This window comes from Trichechus manatus, unplaced genomic scaffold (assembly GCF_000243295.1).
Source record: "Trichechus manatus latirostris isolate Lorelei unplaced genomic scaffold, TriManLat1.0 scaffold00013, whole genome shotgun sequence".
Lineage (NCBI taxonomy): Eukaryota > Metazoa > Chordata > Mammalia > Sirenia > Trichechidae > Trichechus > Trichechus manatus.
The window spans coordinates 17,700,358-17,721,719 of record NW_004443949.1 but is presented as its reverse complement, the minus strand read 5'-3'; the positions used below and the strand labels follow the sequence as shown (position 1 = coordinate 17,721,719).

Sequence of the window (21,362 nt, the reverse complement as noted above, 5' to 3'; positions counted from 1 at the left end):
TCTGGATTTTGGGATGCGAAACTGCAGGAGTCTCCAGCCTAATTTTGGATTTGCCAGCTCCCCACAATCTTGAGAGCTAGTTTCTCAAAGTAAACCGATCTCTCTCTCTCTCCATATATATACATAAAAAACCAAAACCAGTCATCTCTCCCTCAACTTTTAGATCTACATAGAGTAGAAGTAGTAATTTGGCCCATTCAGCAGTTAAGAATGGCAACCAGAGAAGGTGTGAAAGAAAGACATTAAATATTTAATATTATATAGTATTATATATAGTATATGTATGTATATGTAATACTATATAGTCCCTAGAACCTGTGAATGTGATATCATTCCCATGATTACATTATGTTATATGGCACAGGTGACCTTAAAAAGGGAGACTATCTAGTGGCTGAGATAATTACAAAAGTCCTTTAAAAGTAAGAAACTTTTTCCTATTGTGGCAGAAGAAGAAGTCAGAGAGACTGGAAGAGTGAAGAGGACTTGCCACGCCACTGGTGGTTTGGAGATGGAGGACTACGTGGGAAAGAATGTGGGTGATCTCCAGGAGCTGAGGGTGTGCCCCAGAAGACAGCCAACACGAAACAGGAACCTCGGTTCTATTACTTCAAGGAACTAGATTCTGCCCACAACCTGAATGAACTTGGAAAAGGAATCTTCCCCCAGGGTCTCAGATAAGAGCCCAGCACAGCTGATACCTTGATTTTGATCTTGCAAGACCCTGAGCAGAGAACCCAGTAGAGCCCACTCAGACTTCTGATCTACAGAACAGTGAGATAGTAGATGGATGCTGTTTTAAGCCACTAAATTTGTGGTAATTTGTTACAGCAGAAATAAAACCTAATACAGCTTTCCTCTTTTTCAACTATGCTGAGTTTTCTCAGTTGTAACTGCAACCTTATGAATATGAAATTTGATTTTGTCATCTTTTGTTGCTGATTTGGGCATAGTTTCTGTCACTGTGACATTTATAACGTTTGAATGTTTCTGGCAGTCAAAGTTATGTGTATTTATACTCTGACTTTTCCACAGTTGGAACTTGGTGGCATCCTACATTGTTATTATTGAGGCATTCCAGTATATTAAAACTATTATATGGTTAAACAAAATTATATTATTCATCTGATGGATTTGAACCAGAACAGATCTTGGATTCCAAATTGAAGATGACAGATAAGAGTCTTTATTAAATTATTAAAAAACTTAAAATGCTTCGTCTTTCAAATGAAAAATCCAACTCTACAAGCATTATAGTTTGTAGTCATTTACACAAGAACTAATTAAGCTGTTTATTTTATTTCATAAAACAGGAAGAAAAAAAATCTCTAATGAATAACAGTAAAATTTCCTAAGAGCTGGAGACGATGCTAAGACATTTTCGTTTCAACTTTAAAACAAGCCTGCAAGGGACACCCCCACACGTGGGCATCGTCCTCATCCTGCTGCAGCTTCAAAGCCCCATCAGGCCTTTTTCCACATGGACACTTATATCACCTTGCTGCTTGAACCTGCTAGGACCCTGACACTCTACACCAAGCTCCCCTCCCCCTCCTCCTCCCCACGTAAATGCCCTCATTAGCCTCTTAGGCCAAACAAGCTAGCCACCCATCATGAACACCCTTCCAGGGCCCTGTCATCCAATGTCAGACCACTCCATGCGTGAATACCTTCCTCAGTCTCCTTGGGCTCCGCATCCTACACCAGGCCTTTTCCCTGCAGTAAGCCTTCCTCACACTGTTAGCTCCCTTCTAGTAGGCCTTCAATTCATGTTGACTCTGTGCACAACGGGATCGGACTGTTGTGATCCATAGGGTTTTCACTGGCTGATTTTCAGAAGTGGATCACCAGGCATTTCCTCTTAGCGCATCTTAGTCTGGAAGCTCCACTGAAGCCTGTTCAGCATCATGGCAACATGAAAGTCTCCAGTGATGAATGGGTGGTAGCTGTGCATGAGGTGCATTGGAGGGAATCAAACTCAGGTCTCCTATATGGAAGGTGAGAATTCTAGAGCTCCAGTTCTTAACCGTTCACATAGGTAAGGAGAAGAATGAATCTATTACACTCTACCCGCATAATGATTTCATTTGTAAGTATTTGACCCTGGCATGATGGGTAACAGCTGCTACTGAACGTACTTGCTCAGGGAAAGAGAGAGATTAAGTAACCTATTTTATCCTGATTTCTGAGACACCCTTAAAAAAGCCAAGCTGGAGAATACTGTTGCCAGTGATTCCATCCTGCCAGTCATTTTGCTTCCAGGACATGACACCTTTCTCATTGAGTAGCTTCTGTAAGGCACAGGACAGATTTATGCTTCATGAGCAGGACAAATCCCATTTTATTCATTGCAGAACATGCTGAAGGTTCTGGCCTTTCAGGCTCTTACAAAGAGCTCAGTCTTTACCTCCATAAAGGATGGATTCCTTTCGTGTTAAGCTTTGCTCTAGACCCAGAAAGGTACCACTTTTAAGTCACTCTCCAATACTGCCATATTAGCTAATTGTTACCTTTATGCCAGCTTTACAAACTGATATATATATCAAGATTACGCAGGTAAAAATCTTTGAATGCTGGTTAGGAAAATTACAATTTGAAAGGCTATTGTAATTGTGTAAACAAGAGTTCATATAAAACTGAAGGATCCTGTGGGAATGGGAGAAGGGACAAAACAGTGGACATAGTTTTTCTGTTTAGGATTTACAAGAAGAATTTATTTAAAAATTAGCACAGTATCGCTTCTCGGCCTTTTGGCTAAGATCAAGTGTAGTATCTGTTCTTATCAGTTTAAAAATTAGCACAGTAGAAGATTCTCCCATTAATTTTTCCATAAAAAGTACTAGAAATAAAAGATGGTCAGGTGTTGCTGGAAATTTGTACATGCATAAGCACACACATAAAATGCACACAAGTGCACCAATTAAAAGAAATCTACTCACCCTAAAATCATAGTAAAATGCAAATTTAAGGTGTGATACACCTCATTTACATGATGCTCTACCCTCTGCATTTACTCCATGTAGAACAGTGTGCACAGTGACCTAGGAGTCTAACTTTATGTAAACTATGAAGGAAGTGTGATTGGTTGTCATTTTGTAGACATTTTATTCTCAAGCCTATATTATGCTCAGTCCTAGACTTCCTTGGACATCTTTTCACTTGCCAAGAATGAAAATCAACAACAAAAGACGCATACTACGATACTCTTATAATACGTTAAATAGCTTAGGTACGTCTTCCATTTTCTTATTCTTGAGGACATTTCTTGTCTAAGTCCTGGCCTATGTAGCATCTTCTCAGAATCTCAGCGTGTTCCATATGTTGTTGTTAGGTGCCATCACGTCAATTCCAACTTATCGTGACCCCATGTAATAGGGTAGAACAACCTCTTAGGGTTTTCTAAGCTGCAATATTTACAGAAGCAGATGGCCAGGTCTTTCTCCTGCAGAGCCACTGGGTGGGTTTGAACTACCAACCTTTCAGTTAGCAGCTGAGTGCTTAGCCATTGCACTATGAGGGCTTCATGCTCCATATAGACTAGAAAAGAAATTACTAGAGGTAGATCTTAAAGATGACCAGCTCTACGGTTTTATGGATTCTTAGGGCTCAGTTCTCATCAGTCCAACCCCCTGCAATACATACATTTAATTCTTTCAAATCACATTTATGGAAGTGACCTCCATAGTAGGTGCTTTCTGTGCTCATGAACGCATGCAGGCACACACACACACACACACACACACACACTCATGCATTTATTTACTAGCCCAGAATTGGGCTAATAAATACTTCTGGCTACTAATTGCTGACATCAAAACATTGGCCAATCAGGCCATGTTTAATTCACTTTTTGTTACACACTTCAATTTTAGTTTTTCGGCATTTACACAGTAGTCTTCTTATTTTACTCCATTATAACTCAGTTTACTAAGACAATTTAATTAAAAAAAGAAAAGCGCTAGATCCATTCATTTATTCACCAGTTATCTACTATGAACTAGGCAATATGTGTATAATACAAAGATGAACAGAAAAGATTTCTGATTTCCAGGAGCTCTTGGTTTAGTGGGAGATGGAGACATATAAGCAAATACCTGCAACTGCTTGCAACATCATTAATGAGTTCTCTATTAGGATTATGTTCAACGTATGTGAGAACATGAGGAAACCAGGACCAACGAAGTCAAGGCAGCTGGGGAAAGCCTCATAGAAGTGATGTTGTGACGGGAAAAACGTGGAGGGCTGCATTTTAGAAGTGAAAGACAAGGGGTTGAGTGATGACAATCTAAGAATTTCAAGAAGGTGGGGAGGAGGATCAATAAGTGAGGCTAGGAATGAGGTGGTTGTTGTCTAAGAAGGGCCTTATCTACCAGGTAAGGGATTGGGGACTGATTTTATTGGCAGCAGAATCTTGCCGAGATTTGTGAGGAGAGCGCTGTAATTTTTTTTTAAGATCCTTCAGACAGCAGTGAGAAGGGAATGAGGGCCATGGTGGTTCAGTGGTAGGATTCTCACCTTTCATGTGAGAAACTTGTGTTCAATTCCTGGCCAACGTATCTCATGCCCAGCCACCACCTGTCTGTCAGTGGAGACTTGCGTGTTGCTATGATGCTGAACAGTTTTCAGCAGCGCTTCCAGACTAAGACAGACTAGCAGGAAAGACCTGGTAATCTACTTCTGAATATCAGCCAATAAAAAACCAATGGATCACAGTGGTTTGATCCGCAACCAACCATAGAGATGGCGCAGAACTGGGCAGCATTTCGTTCCATTGTGCACAGGGTCACCATGAGTTGGGGCCAACTGGATGGCAGCTAACAACAGTGAGAAGGGTAGACTGACTGGGAAAGAGAGAGGAAATAGGAGACACAATCTGAAAGGCTATTATAATTGTGTAAACAAGTGTTAATGTAAAACTGAACCCTCCTGTGGGAATAGGGAGAAGGAGAAAAAGCAATGGGCATGGATTTTTTGTTTATTAAAACATCTTAGTTTGTAACTAAAAAATGTTTTTCTCCTTGTCAGAAGACAGTAACGTCAACACCTAGTTCAACCCACACCATTTACCACAAATACTCTCTGATGCCTCTGTTCCCTTGAGAATCACGTCTTGGAGTTACGTGGGAACAACCTTTGATCTATTGGTTCAACCCTGACTGAGGGATGTGTGGTGGGAAAGTGAAATAGCTCGTTTTCATGAAGCATTTCACAAAGTATAAAACTGACTCTCAGATGGCCATTTAAAAAATGGACTTAACAATTGTTTTAATAAAAACAACTCTTCTCTATCCTTGCTAGCTCCTCTAATATTTTTATTCTTGGGGTGAGGTTACATATTCCTAGGAATCAGAATTTCCACACTGAATGCCCGAGCTGCCAGCTTCAGAATGGTCTTTGCCAAGCTCCTGCTGTCTTCTCCAGAATTTTTTCCCTTCCCTTATCTATTCTCTAAACTTCCAGTTTCCTGTCCACACACTTACATTTTAATTTATGACTCTGTAATAGCACTTGCACGCCTACGTAACTGGACTGCAAATGCCTTGAAGGTAAAGATGTTTCCAAAATAGTACTTGGCACATAATATGTTAATAAGAAGTTACTAAATGAATAAATAGTAAATCAGTAGAGTGGCCAGTGTTCCACTCTTTCAGTGGAGGCAAGGACTGAATGACGGATCCCTGGCTTCATCTGACAAGGAAGATCACATTCGAGTCTTGCTTAGGCTCTAATCCCAGGGCTGACTTGGATGACCAGACACGAGGCACATTTCTTTATGGTGTGCTTGAAGGTTATGTTTGTCATGTTAGAAGGAGACTTCAGACCTAAACATTTTTTATCTCCCTTTACTGTGAATTCATCTATTTGTTGTATACAGTCACTTCCATTGTAAGATAAGTCCATCAAGCCTGTTCTAAGGATGAAAACAAGGACATCACAGAAAGAGAGACATTGCTGTATTAAGTTAGTGAAACATCAGAGGAAATGCGAGAAAAGCAACAAAGAGTTATTTATACAATTATTAGCAAGGCCATACTCACCTTTTTGATATTTTCAAAGCTGTTTAAATCCTTTTTTGGGAGTTCTAGTTATTCTGTCTTTTAGAATCAGCCTAGTTTTGGAAATAAGAGAACTGAGACATAGAGAGTTCAAGAACTCTCCAAGTCACAAGCCAACATTTGAGGCTTCTACTAAGCAGATGGATGCAATGTTTGAACTTTGATCTCATAATTCTGACCTTTTATTTCAGAACTCTGTTCACTAGTTTGCCATATCTTGAATGAATACTTTCTTCCAAGATTCTTTTGCATTCTGCCTCAGGAGACTATCACAATTGCATCCCAAGATTTTTCTTTTTAATTATTTTTAAGTTGAATGATATGATTTACTCATCTTTTTCAAAAAGGGCCACACAACAACCTCTAACAATTACAGATCACACAAAGCCAGTGATAGCCTACTCTTTCATTAGAAGGTTGAATTTGGATGAAGCTGGGAGGAAAATGAAACTGTCCTCTCTCATGCTTGTTAATAAGTACACCTCCCTAGTGGGACACTACACTCCTTCCGGTGGGTGTTTTGGCACCTCTTTTAGTTAATTGGAAATCCGGGTGGCATAGTGGTTAAGTGCTAAGGCTGCTAACCAAAAGGTCGGCAGTTCGAATCCACCAGGTGCTCCTTGGAAACCGTGGGGCAGTTCTGCTCTGTCCTATAGGGTTGCTATGAGTCGGAATCGACTCGACTGCAATGTTTTTGGTTTTTAGTTAATTAGAAGCTAGACTACACATACTAATTATTCATCAAAGGGCAGTCTTCTTTACATTACTGTTTACTCAGTTATAAATATGATAGCACATCATTATTTCGCTTTACAAATGGAAGCGCAGAAGCCCTGCCTTCATTTAGACTGAGTAGTGCCGTCAGAAACAGAATGAAATATCAAGTTGAACTAAACGAGGATATTAATATTTGTAAACTACAATGACCTCTGATAAGATTATTTTAATGAAAACGATTTTCTGTGAACATTATTGGTGTCCCATGTACTATTAATAATGGAGACAAAAGGACTTTTACACTTCATTTTTCCTTTACTTCGGTAAAATATTAAATATTTTCTTCTTTCCTCCCTCCACACCCCCTCCTCCAAAAGCTGCAAATCTTCTTCTCTTGTGACTTATAAGAGGAGGCATTCACACATGTCGAAGGTCTTGCAATTTATTATTCTTCAGTTATGACCATAATAACTAATTTCCCTAAATCCGAATTTCACCCTTTTCCAACCCATTTGGTTGACATGCGTGTATACACAGGAGAGTTTTCACAGGGCGTCCTATTCCTCATAATCAGCAAGGCTTTGTTAGAAGCTGTACAAGAAGAATTCAAGGTTCGAATTCAGCACGACTCTCCCAGCAAACCTTGCACCTTCACGCCCACCCCCACTCCAACCCTTCTGGAGTTTCCTCCCCTCCTCTCCCCTCCCCCCGAAAAGGAAGCTCATCAACATTAGCACACAAATGCAAAATAACCAGCCCGGCCTCTTCCTAGGAATACCAATTAGGGGCAGGTAGTTGAAGAGCTTAGAAATCTGAAATCGTCCACAATGAAAAGGATGAATAGATGAGAGACTGAAAGTGGGGTAAAGTGTTCAGCTTTTGTTATTTAAAGTGACGTCTTTAACTCTTTGCCTTCTAGACACTATCCCTCACCAAATAATAGAGCTTTGCAATCAAGAGTTCCTGGGTAAAAAAAGGTATTGAGTTTTCTTGTATAAGGTAGAATGATAAAAATTACATATTGATTTCACGAGGGCATGTGCCTGACAAAAATACAGTCGCGAAAATGTGGCATTGAATAATTTTTTTTTTTTATTAAAAAAAAGAGAGAGAGATCCACATTAGCTGACCTTTTTTTGGTCACTACTTTGAGCTAAATGCAAATCATGTTTTACTGCCTTTACACTTGGCTGAGTTTTGACTTGGAAGCTTGACTCTTATTTTCTAATTAGATCTACCTTATCAGCAATCAATGGCACAGCTATGCCACAGCTTTTTGTAATAATTATGAGAGCAGATGGCTAAGCAAAGCTTTTCCTAGATTCCTGAAGCTTTGGGTGTGTAGCTTGAATATCCAGAAACTAATATTGCAGGCCAAGCAACAAAATGTGGATATACATTCTCAAGCTGTAATTTAAACGTTTTAAGCTTGAAGCTGCCTCAGTGGTTAGCAGTAGAATTTCAGAGTAGAAGAGGCCTTAGTGTATTACACAGAGACAACTGAGGGACACAGAAGTAATACAGCTTAGTAAATAAAACTCAAGGCTTCTATTACAACAGCACATTTTGACTTGGAGCTATTTTTTGTTTGTTTTATTAAGAATGCGTTTACTAATTTGGAGAGACTAATCCTTGCTTTAACTCTGAGAGTATTGTAGAGATCATAACTCATACACTATAATTAATAATTTATTAAATACCTCTGTGTTCTTTTCAATCAGACTCATGCATGTCTCTTACCTTTAAGTTTTGATAAGATTAGTTTGGACAGACAAGTTGTACTTGCTGGAGAAGACACATGTCACTGAAGCAGAGAGAGGGTGTGTAAATAAATAATTTTTAAGATATCCAAAATGATCATTTGTAAGATGGCAATGAAGGGGAAGTCCCTGGGTGGCAAAAGCAATTTTTTATTGGCTACTAACCTAAAGGTTGACAGTTCGAACTCACAGAGGAGTGCTGTGAAAGAAAGGTCTGGTGATCTGCTTCTGTAAGGATTACAGCCAAGAAAACCTGATGGGACACTTCTATTCTGCACACATGGGGCCATCATGAGCTGGAATCAACTCAAAGGCAATGGGTTTGGTTTTGGTTTATACTGAAGGGCAGGCTGGCAGACATACAGCTTTTGAGGAGTGTGGGAGGGAGCATGCATGTAATGAGTTTTTACGCCTATCGCAGCATTATGCTCACAATGTTTCCGTTGCATAGGAGGGAAAGCAGACTTCAGAAGATTTTGGGTTTTTGTTTTGTTATTTATAATGACACCCCCAACTAAAGCCAATGTATTACCTTGTTCTCTTTCCCTCTCATTTCTCCAGTGGTATGCAAGCTTTTGAGAACTAAAAGGGTCTTTCCTTTCTCAGTGCCTTAAATAGTGCTGTTTACACATTATCCACTGCCATGGAGTCGATTCTGACTCATAGTGATCCTATAGGACAGAGTAGAACTGCTTCATAGGATTTCCAAGCAGTGGCTGGTGGATTCAAACCGTAGACCTTTTGGTTAGCAGCCAAGTTCTTAACCACCACACCAACAGGGCTCCATTTACACATTAATGCTTAAAAAAATTTTGTGGTTCGAGGTTACCACATCACACCTCTATGTTCCCCACAGGTAACAGAGATGTATTTAGCTACCATTTTTAATTTCAAACACAGGTAACACTGGAAATATCTGGTCTGAAATTTATCAATAGTAAAATCAAGGTATAAAATCCAGGAAATAATCCTTAATATCAGTTACACAGTTCTAAGGAAGACATTCTCTAAAACTTGCCATTATTATGTCAAGCAATTTCCACAGAGAACTTCATTGAAGTCTCCTCTTTAGGTTGACTTTGGCATTCCAGAGTAGAAGCTTCTCCCACCTCCTCTTGCTTTGTTTCATGTTTGTCTCATTATTTTTGTACATTTTTAAAGGAACCCTGTAAAATCATGGTAAATTCAGAGGCAATAGGGTGGAAATTAGTGGATAAAGATGCAATCTTTGGAATGAGACCAAGTTTGAACAGGAATCTGCCACTAATCGTTAGCTGTGTGATCTTTGGTGTTCCCTATCATCTTTGACCATCTCAAGAATAGATTCGACACACTGAACGATAATGACCGAAGACCAGACGAGTTGTGGAATGACATCAAGGACATCATACATGAAGAAAGCAAGAGGTCATTAAAAAGACAGGAAGAAAAGAAAAGACCAAAATGAATGTCAGAAAAGACTCTGAAATTTGCCCTTGAATGTCAAGTAGCTAAAGTGAAAGGAAATTTTGCTGAAAATAATTTAAAAATGGTTATAGCAGTACATTTGATAGGGAACTGTCAGAAATCAAGCCAGAATCAGAAAAGGACGTGGAACAAAGGATGCCATAGCTGAAGTCAGATGGATCTTGGCTTAAAGCAGAGAATACCAGAAAGATGTTTACCTGTTTTACCGACTATGCGAAAGAAATCAACTGTGTGGATCAGAACAAATTATGGATAACATTGCAAAGAATGGGAATTTCAGAACACTTAATTGTGTTCATGAGGAACATGTACTTAGACCAACAGGCAGTCATTCAAAGGGAACAAGGGGATGCTGCACGGTTTAAAGTCAAGAAAGATGTGAGTCAGGGTTGTATCCTTTCACCATGTTCATTCAATCTGTATGCTGAGCAAATAATCCAAGAAGCTGGACTATGTGAAAAAGAATGGGACATCAGAATTAGAGGAAGATTCATTAACAACCTGCAATATGCAGATGACACAACCTTGCTTGCTGAAAGTGAAGAGGACTTGAAGCACTTACTGAAGATCAAGACTACAGCCTTCAGTATGGATTACACCTCAACATAAAGAAAACAGAAATCCTCACAACTGGACCAATAAGCAACATCATGATAAATGGAGAAAAGATTGAAGTTGTTGAGGATTTCATTTTACTTGGATCCACAATCAACACCCAGGGAAGCAGCAGTTAAGAAATCAAACAATGTATTACATTGGGCTAATCTGCTGCAAAAGACTTCTTTAAAATGTTAAAAAACAAAGATGTCACTTTAAGGACTAAGGTGCCTCTGACCCAAGCAGTGGATTTGCAATTGCCCCATATGCATGTGAAAGCTGGACAGTGAATGAGGAAGACCAAAGAAGAATTGATGCCTCTGAACTATGGTGTTGGTGAAGAATATCAGGGACTGCCAGAAGAACGAAAAATATCTGTCTTGGAAAAAGTACAGACAGAATACTCCTTAGTAGCAAGGATGATGAGACTTTGTCTCACGTGCTTTGGACATGTTAAGAGAAGGGACCAGTCCTGGAGAAGGACATCATGCTTGGTAAAGTAGAGGAAGGTCAGGTAAAAAGAGGAAGACCCTCAAGAGGATGGATTGATACAGTGGCTACAAAAATAGGCTCAAACACAGTAATGATTGTGAGGATGATGCAGGACCAGGCAGTGTTTCATTTTGTTGTACATGATGCCACTATGAGTTGGAACCGTCTCCATGGTACCTAACAACAACGACAATCTCTAAAGGATGCTATAAAATAGTTTTTCTGATCTCATCTCTTACCCCTCGCTCACCTCCTGAAACCCTTTTATTAGGCCCTTTGGAATTCCTCAACCTCTTCTATGAGCTTTTTGCCTTCTCACTCTACCTGAAACCTGCCCCTACCCGAAAACCATCAACTTCATGAAGTCTTTCCAAGGGACTGTTGTTTTCTCTCCTACATCTGTTCTACCTCTGTGCTTGGTGGTGGGTAAGTATCCTTATCCCTCTTCATTATGCTTTCAGACAATTTTCCTCCCGTACTAACGTCCCTTAAGAATTCAGAGTTTTTAATCTCAATTCATCAGGTTTTACCCACTACCACTCTTTGTTAAATTACTATTGTACCCCAGGTCATTTCCTGAAGATTTAAGCTTCTATCTCTATGCCATTCTCTCCAACATTACTCCTTTCATAATTGTTGGTGATCCTGATTCAATGCCCTTCTTGTTCTGTTTTTTGATAATCTCTTTTGCAAATATTTTGACTTCCATCCTACTTCAGCCACCTACTCTCAAGGTCTTACTTGGACCTTTACTATCCAGTATAGTAGCCACTAGCTTCATGTGGCTATTGAGCACTTGGAAAGTAGCTAGTCCATATTACAATGTTCTGTGATGGTAAATACAAACAAGATTTCAAAGACTTAGTATAAAAAAAAAGTAAAGTATCCCATCAATAATTTTTTCATATTTATTACTTGTTGCAGTAACACTTTGGATATATTATGTTAAATAAAAGATATTAAAATTAATTTCACTGTTTCTTTTTTACTTGTTTTAATGTGGCTACCAGAGAATTTTAGATTTTATATATGGCTCACATTATACTTCAATAGGCAGTTCTGTTCTAAACCTTGCCATTACCAATGGCTGAAACCCCTCCTTTATCTCAATTTCACATATCCAGCTATCAGGCCGCCATCTTTCCAATTCACCTCTTCTAGTATCCCAAACACAACAATCTTTCTACCCCTATAGGGATAAACAATCCGTTGATTCTACCACCTTCTCACTATACCTACTTTTTGTGACTTAAAGCAATAATTTATTATTATCTCTCATGGTTCTGTGGTTTGATTGGGCTCAGCTGGTCAGTTCTTCGTTGTGGTTTCTCATGCAGTCATCTGTGTATATAGACTGGGGTTGCAGTTATCTAAGGGCTCAGTGAGTTGGGCATCCAAGATGGGCTCACTCACATGGCTGGCAGTTATTGCTGGCTATAGGCTAGAAGCTCAGCTGGAACTGTCATAAGTCCTAGAATGTCTTGCGCCACACATTCTTGGTTAAACAGCTCACTAGGCTCAATATGTGAGAAGGAAGGAGTTAGATTCCATTTCTCAATAGGCAGAGTAATAATTTGTAGCCAACTTTAATTTACCACACCTAGTGTTCCTTTATGATTCATTTTCTTCCTTACTCAGCTTAAATTCTTTAAATTATATCATTATAATCACCCTCTTGCGTACACCTTCAACTCCTTTGCCTTCTCTCAATTTTTGTGCTCATTTAACTAAACCACAACTATAGTTAAATACAGCCCTCCACCTACTCCTTTTCTGCATCAGCGCATTTGGACAGAGCTGGAGGAAAACATGAATCCAAGCTGGCTGGTTTCACTATAAATTCATGATCACTCATGTGAAGTGGACCCTTAATGTGCTCTCTGATTTTAGCTCCATATTCCCTAGTCTCCTAGATGATTCTTTTTAAACTTTTCCTTCTTCTCAAACAGTCCATACCTGCTTTCCCATCCTCGCTCTCAGCTGGTAGCTTGCTTCGTATTTCACTGAAAAAAGAGAAGTAATCAGAGAAGAACTTCCACAAGGTCCCACAAATGACACACCTACCTGTGTCTGCCCCCATTTTTCTTTATCTTTTCTCACTATTCTATGAACGATCTGCCTATGCTTCTAGCTAAGGTCAACTTCTTTTCTTGTTTTCTAGATCCCTCTCACTGTTTATGGACAATGCTCCAGAAATCCTCTGTCCTCTCTCAATAATTTTCCCTCTCTACTGGATCGTTTCTAATAGCAGGCAAATATACTATCATTTCTCTCATATCAAAACAAAAACGAAAGCATTCTGAACCCTCCAGCTACCAGCTATTTTCTTTCTTTCCCTTGCAGCAAACCTCCTTGAGTTATTTAGGTCTACTGTTTCCAAATAATTTTTTCCCATTCTCTTTTTAACCCCAACAATCTACCAAAAACAGCTCCAATCAACAATACCAATAACCAACATGGCTGAATCCAAGGGTCAATTCCCAGTCTTCATCTTATTTGTCCCTTCTGCAGCATTTGACTCAAGAAATTATTCTCTTCTTCAAGTAGTTTCTTTCCATGGTTTCCAAAACACTGCAATTTCCTAGTTTTCCCCCTCTATCTCTGGCTACTCCTTCTCAGTCTCCTTTGCTAATTACTTTTCCTCATCTACACCAGTAAACAACAGACTGTCTCAGGACAAAATTCTTTTCTATTTATCCTCAATCACTTCTCCAGTCTCTCTCTCTTTTTTTTGCCCCACTGGATGTCTCTAACTTACATCTTTCCTGTAAACTCCACAATTCGATATACAATTGCCTTCTCAATATCACAAGTTGGAATCTAATAGACATATCAGACTTAATATATCCAAAATTGAACTCCAAATACTCCTTCTCAACCCTACTTTTCTTATAGTCTTTTCTATCTCGGGGCAACTCTACTTTTTCAGTTCCTAAGGCCAAAAATCTGGAAGAGATTCTTCACTCCTCTCTTTCTCTCATATTGCACATCTAATCATCAGAAAATCCTGTCAACTCAATAGCTAAAATTGAATTGGATCATTTCTTACACTTCCATGGCCACCATCGTAGTTCAAAAGACCACCATCTTTTCTCTGCCTTATTGCAACAGCCTCCCAACTTACCCCCTTGTTTCTTCCCTGGGTCCCTGTGATCTATGCTCAGCAAATGAATGCTTCTCTTCATAGCTTGTCACTACTCTGCTCAAAGCCTGCAGTGACTCCTCATTTCACTCAGAGGAAAAATTAAAGTCCACTCAATGGCTTACAAGGCACTACATAATCCACCCTTGTTGCCTTTCTGGCCTCATCTACAACTAAAATTTGTTATAAATAATAGATATTGAATTTTACTAAATATCATTTTCACAAATATCAAAACAGTCACATTGTTCTACTTCTTTAAAATATATTGAACCGTTCTTGCAGTCCTTGACAGAAACTCTACATGGTAATGATTTATGTATTTGCATCAATCACTTCATTCGCTTCTCAATTCTATGTAGAAATTTTTTTCATCTATATTCATAAGCGTGTTTGACCTTTGTTTTCCTTTTATATGACATCTTTGTCAAGCTGAGTCTTAACTATTTTGCTAGCCCTGTAATTAACTAAGAAACATTCCCTTCATCTCCTGGCTTTCCTATGTTCACTCTTTTGGGTATAAATCTTCAAACACTTTTCAGTCGCCTCTATGCTTGCTCATCTACTCATATTTCTCTCTCCTTGAATAAATTTGGATAATTCATATTTTCTTAAAAAACCATCCATTTCATCAATTTTCAGACTGTTTAATAAACAACCCTGTTTGAATAACAGTATGTCCTTTGCATGCAGCCTTATGCCTATATTAAATTGAATAAAACCACTTTCAAATCCCCTCTAAAACTGAATTTTTAGCTTTCTGTCTCTGATAAAGAATAGAAGTGCTGAGGTCTTTGAAGTCAAATTCCTTGAGGAGAAGGATCATAGCTATTTCCTCCACTAGGCCTAGCACATGCACAGACATGCTGAACACTCAACAACAGGGTATATGGACTGTGCCAGATGGGGCCAAGAACTTCCTCATTCTATGCAGAGGTGCAGTATGTGAAGTCAAGTACCTCATTTCTCTCCTCTGTCCTTCCTCTGCCACCCCATTTAGGTATACACAAGTATCTGTTCAAATGCTGGAAAATCCAATGTTTTCTATTATGTCCTGATAGTGTCAAAACAGGAGCATTAGTTTTATCATTAAGCCACAACTCCAATTAAATGGATCCCCTACTATGGGCAAAATGTTGCTATACCAAGCTCCCAAAATGTTACTGTAGACCCTCTGAAAAGTGTAAAGACCAATGAGACATGGTCTTTGTCGTCTAGTTACTGACAATCTAGTCAGGAAAACTTGTTGTCGGTTGTTGTTTTTGTTGCATACTGTCAAGTCGATTCTGACTCATAATGACCTTATATGACAGAATGGAACTGCCCCATAGGGCAATAGCACCGATAAAAGTCCATTTATAAAAGAGGTCCTAGACATCACTATAGTATTTTCCATTTAGCAAAGATACACTCAGTATCTATAAACCAAGTGCAATACTAGAAATTATTTGTTTAAAGGTTAGTGGTCCTCAGGAAGCTGATGATCTTACCAGAGGCTACTCAGACATGTAGAATTAACTACACTTCAATGTGATACATGTTATGCTAACAGCATAAATAAAATGCTGTGTGGGAGCCCAAAAGAAAGTTGTGAATGGGTAGGGAAATAAGTTTTGGGGATGATTTTATAGTAGCACTAACTTTTGAGATAGACTTTGGAGAATAAGAAAATATGTTATTAGGTGGAGCAAGAGAAAAAGAGAATTCTTGGCCCAGGAGTAGCTTAAGGAAAGACATTAAAGCAAGAAAATGTATGCTCTTACAGACAGAGTTGACATGTAAACATGTGTTTGGATTGGGTAGGGTCATTAATGTAGTGGAGAGAGAGAAATCTGGGAATGTACATTGAAACTAGATTATGAAGTATTACACATTTTTAAATAGTGTGATAAAGAACTTTATTTTTAAAATAATAGAATAATTAACGTACATTAAATGTTCTGAGTGCCCTTTAGCTCATAATAGCAAAAGAATTGGATTTGTTTTATCAAATTTGGGCCCATAAGCCCTAAAATACAGACTTCTTGACATACACTGAGTATGTTTTGGAAGCCATGGGAGCAGCCATCCTGCAGTACAGCTGAAAAGAGGCATGTGTGACAGCCAGTTGGGAGACCCCTGACAACAAATTAAAATACTATGGACACACATACATCTATGGCCAATTGATTTTCGATCAGGGTGACAAGTCCATTCAATGGGAAAAGAACAGTCTCCTTAGCAAATGGTGCTGTGACTACTGGATCTCCAATGTACAAGAATGAAGTTGGAGCTATACCTCTTACCATATACGTGCATTTATTCAGTATGGATCAATGACCTAAGTATGAGAACTAAAACTATAAAACTCTTTGAAGGAAACATAAGGGTAAAGCTTCAGGATCTTGTTTTGGCAGTGAATTCTTACATATGACATCAAAAGCATGTGCAAAAAGAGAAAAAAATAGACAAATTGGACTTCATCAAAATTAAAAAAACATTTCTGCATCAGAAGACTTTATCTAAAAAGTTAGTAGACAACCTACAGAATAAGGGAAAATATTTGGTAACTGTATATTTGATAAGGATTTAATATTGAGAATAAAGATTAATATAAACAACTCATACAACTTAACAAGAAAATGACAAATAACAGTTAAAAAATAGGCAAAAAACTTAAATAGACGTTTCTTAACAGACACAAAAATGATCAATAAGTCAGTAAATACATGAAAAGATACTCAACATTATTAGTCATTAGGCAAAGGCAAAACAAAACCACAATGAGATACCACTTTACACCCATGGGGATGACTATTATCAGAAAAATGGAAAATAACAAGTGTTGGGAGGACGTGAAGAAAATTGAACCCTAGTGCGTAGCTAGTGGAAATGTAAAATGGTGCAGTCACTGTGGAAGAAGTTTGGCAGTGCCTCGAAAAGTTAAACATAGAATTACCACATCACCCAGCAATTTCACTCCTAGGTATATACCCAAAAGATGTCAAAGCAGAGACTCAAACAGATACTTGTACACCAATGTTCAATGCAGGATTGTTCACAACAGCTGAAAGGTGGAAACAACCTAACTCTCTGTCAACAGATGAATGGATAAACAAATTATGCTATACACATACAATGGAATTTTACTCAGCAATAAAGAGGAATGAGGTTCTAATACATGCTGTAACATGGATGAATCTTGAAAACTTTATGTTGAGTGAAATAAATCAGAGATAAAAGGACAAATATTATATGAGTCCACTTACATGAAATATCTAGAATAGGCAAATGCATAGAGACCGAAGTACATTAAAGGTTACCAGTGACTCGGGGGCGAGGCCAATAGGAATGAAATGCGTAAGGAATACTGAGCTTCTCTTCAGGGTGATGAAAAACTTTTGAAAACAGTGATGATGATTGCACAACATGGTGAATGTAATTAATGTCACTGAATTTTACACTCACACTTAAAAACGGTTAAGATGGCACATGTTTTGTTATATATTTTACCACAATAAAATTTTAAAACATTAACGAAAGAAAATACCTGCCTCAAATCACTGGGCATATTTTTAGGGATTCTCAACCTCAGCACTGTTGACATACTGAGTCAGATAATTCTTGGTTGTGGTAGGGCCATGCTAAGTAGTTGTAGAAGGTATAGCGGTGTTTCTGCCCTCTATCAACTAGATTCCAGCAGCATCCCCCCAGCTGTGACAAGCAAAAATGTCTCAAGACATTGCCAAATGTCCCCTGATTGAGAACTACTGGACCATGGGAATCCAACTAGAGGAAACTAGAAAAAAAGACCAGAGCCTCTGCGTGTCTGTCTAGGTCTATGAGGAGGTCAATTTTCCATGACTCAGAAACATTCCGTACTTTATTTCTTTTGCATATTCCTCTAGAGGTGCAGGGCCAAAAAAAAAAAAAAAAAAAAAAAAGGTACTATGGACAGAGGAATAAATAGTGGTTTAAATATGGGCTCCAATTTGGCATATGATCCAAATTGCCAAATTGTAGGCACTGATATTGCAATCAACTTGCTTCTTACTTGACTCTAATTATTTAATCAAGAACTTACGTATTTAGTGATGGTTAATAAATCACCCTTTCAAGACCAAAAAGTTTAGCCAGTATGATGGTGGTAATCATGATAATAACGATAATATAATAGGAGTCCATATCTAAAGCTATTTCATACAATATTTTTTCAGACTAAATCATACACTTAGCTGCACATCCAGGTCTCAAATTCTATCTGAATTTGGAAGTTACACTGTTAATGATATTGTTAGTTGAGCAAAAAGTGAAAGGCAAAGCAGACATAGGCTGACAGAAAGAGTAAATCTAGCCAACTGAATAATGCAATAGTTCAGGCAAGAAATCATAAAAACCTGGTCTCGGCTACTGACCGTGGGAATGAAGTAAAGGGAACATGCTGGAGGCATTTTTGAGGTTAAATTGACTGAATCTGGATGCCCATTGGCTATGAAGAGTAGGGGAAAGAGTTGAATCAAAGATGATTCTGGAATATAGCTTCAAGTGACTAGGCAGATGATGACAAAATTAACAAACACAGGTGTTGTTAGGTGCATTCTAGTAGGTTCCAATGCATAGCGACCCTATGTACAACACAATGAAACACTGCCCAGCCCTGCACTATCCTCACAATCATTGTTATGCTTGAGCCCATTGTTGCAACCACTGTGTCAATCCATCTCACTGAGGGTCTTTCTCTTTACCCTCTACTTTACCAAGCATGATGTCCTTCTCCAGGGACTGGTCCCTCCTGATAACATGTCCAAAGTATGTAAGACGAAGTCTTGCCATCCTTGCTACTAAGGAGCATTTTGGCTGTACTCCTTCTAAGACAGATTAATTCATTCTTCTGGCAGTCCCTGGTATGTTCAATATTCTTTGCCGAAACCATAATTCGAAGGTCTATTCTTTCCTTTTCCTTTCACATTGTCCAGCTTTCACTTGCACTGAAAATACCTAAGGCGCACCTTAATCCTCAAAGTGACATCTTTGTTTATTAACAGTTTAAAGAGGTCATTTGCAGCCGATTTGCCCAATGCAACAAGTCCTTTGATTTCTTCACTGTTACTTTCATGGGCATTGAACGTGGATTCACGTAAAATGAAATCCTTGACAACTTCAATATTTTCTCCGTTTATCATGTTACTTACAGGTTGAGTTGTGAGGATTTTTGCTTTCTTTAGGTTGAGGTGTAATCCATACTGAGGGCCATGGTCTTTGATCTTCATCAGTAAGTGCTTCAAGTCCTCTTCATTTTCAGCAAGCAAGGTTGTGTCATCTACATATTGCAGGTTGTTAATGAGTCTTCCTTGAATCCTGATGCCACATTCTTCTTCACAGAGTCCAGCTTTTTATTTGTTCAGCATACAGACTAAGTATGGAAAAAGAATACAACCCTGATACACACCTTTCCTGACTTTAAACCATTCAGTATTCCCTTGTTTTGTTCCAGTGACTGACTCTTGGTCTATGTACAGTTACCACATGAGCAGAACTAAGTGTTCTGTAATTCCCTTTCTTTGCAATGTTACTCATAATTTGTTATGATCCACACAGTCTAATGTCTTTGCATAGTCAGTAAAACACAGGTAAACACCTTTCTGGTAATCTCTGCTTTCAGCCAAGATCCATGACATCAGCACTGATACCCCTGGTTTCATGTCCTCTTCTGAATCCAGCCTGAATTTCTGGCAGTTCCCTGTCAATGTGCTGCTACAACCACTTTTGAATGATATTCAGCAAAATTTTACTTGTGTGTGATATTAATGACATTGTTTGATAATTTCCGCATTCTGTTGGATCACCTGTCTTTGGAAGGGGCACAAATATGGATCTTTTCCAGTTGGTTGACCAGGAAGTTGTCTTCCAAATTTCTTGACATAGAAGAGTGAGAACTTCCAGTGCTGCATCCATTTATTGAAACATCTCAATTGGTATTCTGTCAATTTCTCTGTCAGTTCTTGGAGCCTTGTTTTTTGCCAATGTCTTCATGGCAGCTTGGACTTCTTACTTCTGTACCATCAGTTTTTGATCATATGCTACCTCCTGAAATGATTTAACATTGACCAATTCTTTATGATACAGTGACTGTGTGTACTCCTTCCATCTTCTTTTGATGCTTTCTGCTTTGTTTAATATTTTGCCCACAGAATCCTTCAATATTGCAACTCAAAGCTTGAATTTTTCTTCAGTTCTTTCAGCTTGAGAAATGCTGAACATGTTCTTCCCTTTTGGTTTTCTAACTCCAAGTCTTTGCACATTTCATTGTAATACTTTGTCTTCTTGAGCTGCTCTTTGAAATCTTCGGTTCAGATCTTTTACTTCATCATTTCTTCCATTCGCTTTAGCTACTCTACATTGAAGAGCAAGTTTCAGAGTCTCTTCTGACATCCGTTTTGGTCTTTTTTCTCTTTCCTGTCCTTTTAAATGTCCTTTTGCTTTCTTCATGTATGATGTCCTTGATGTCCTTCTACAACTCATTACACAGGTGTAGGGTTTACACTTAGCTTTACCCAAAGAATTTGGTCTTTGTCCTTGGTTCCTGCGAGATAACCTCTAACATCTAGGAGTTTCTCCAGTAATGGAAATGTCTTTGATGCGGGCTCCAGAGCACATCTACCTAACAGGTGTGCTAATGAGGTTACTCAGGTGGGGGCTGGCCATGTCAGAAAGACCCTTCGCATGATAATAGCTAAGCTCAGGGAAGGAGAGTGTGACTCAATGAATCATGGCTCTGTAATGAGGCACCAAGTAAGGCTCTGGACATGGAAGATCCCTGTGCTGCCTGGCTGGTGATATATATACATTGATGCACACGGGAGGGTAGTGTGTCCCTTTTGGGGACGTGGAAGTTTCATGCTGGGAATCTTTCCAGATCTCATCCCATGCTTTTCATCTGTATTCTTCTTGTTATAATAAAATGTAATTTTAAGTATAACAGTTTGCTTAGTTCTGTGAGTTGTTCTAGCAAATTAGTAGTGGGAGCTAGCAGACGAGAAATAAGGGCAGCTCTAGGGATCCTTGAGCTTAAGGCTGGTATCATGAGGGAAGAGTGGGAAACCCCAAATTTGTAGCCAACAGGTCAGAAGTGAGAGGGGCATGAAGACCCCC

General features: G+C 38.8%; 1 non-coding gene across 1 annotated transcript; it reads left to right on the top strand.

Annotated features, from left to right (window-relative positions):
• The first annotated feature begins 2,734 nt into the window (after positions 1-2,734).
• LOC111819620 (U2 spliceosomal RNA) lies at positions 2,735-2,922 on the top strand. Its single transcript, XR_002823201.1, has one exon. It is a non-coding gene; the product is annotated as a U2 spliceosomal RNA (small nuclear RNA).
• The last annotated feature ends 18,440 nt before the right edge of the window (positions 2,923-21,362 follow it).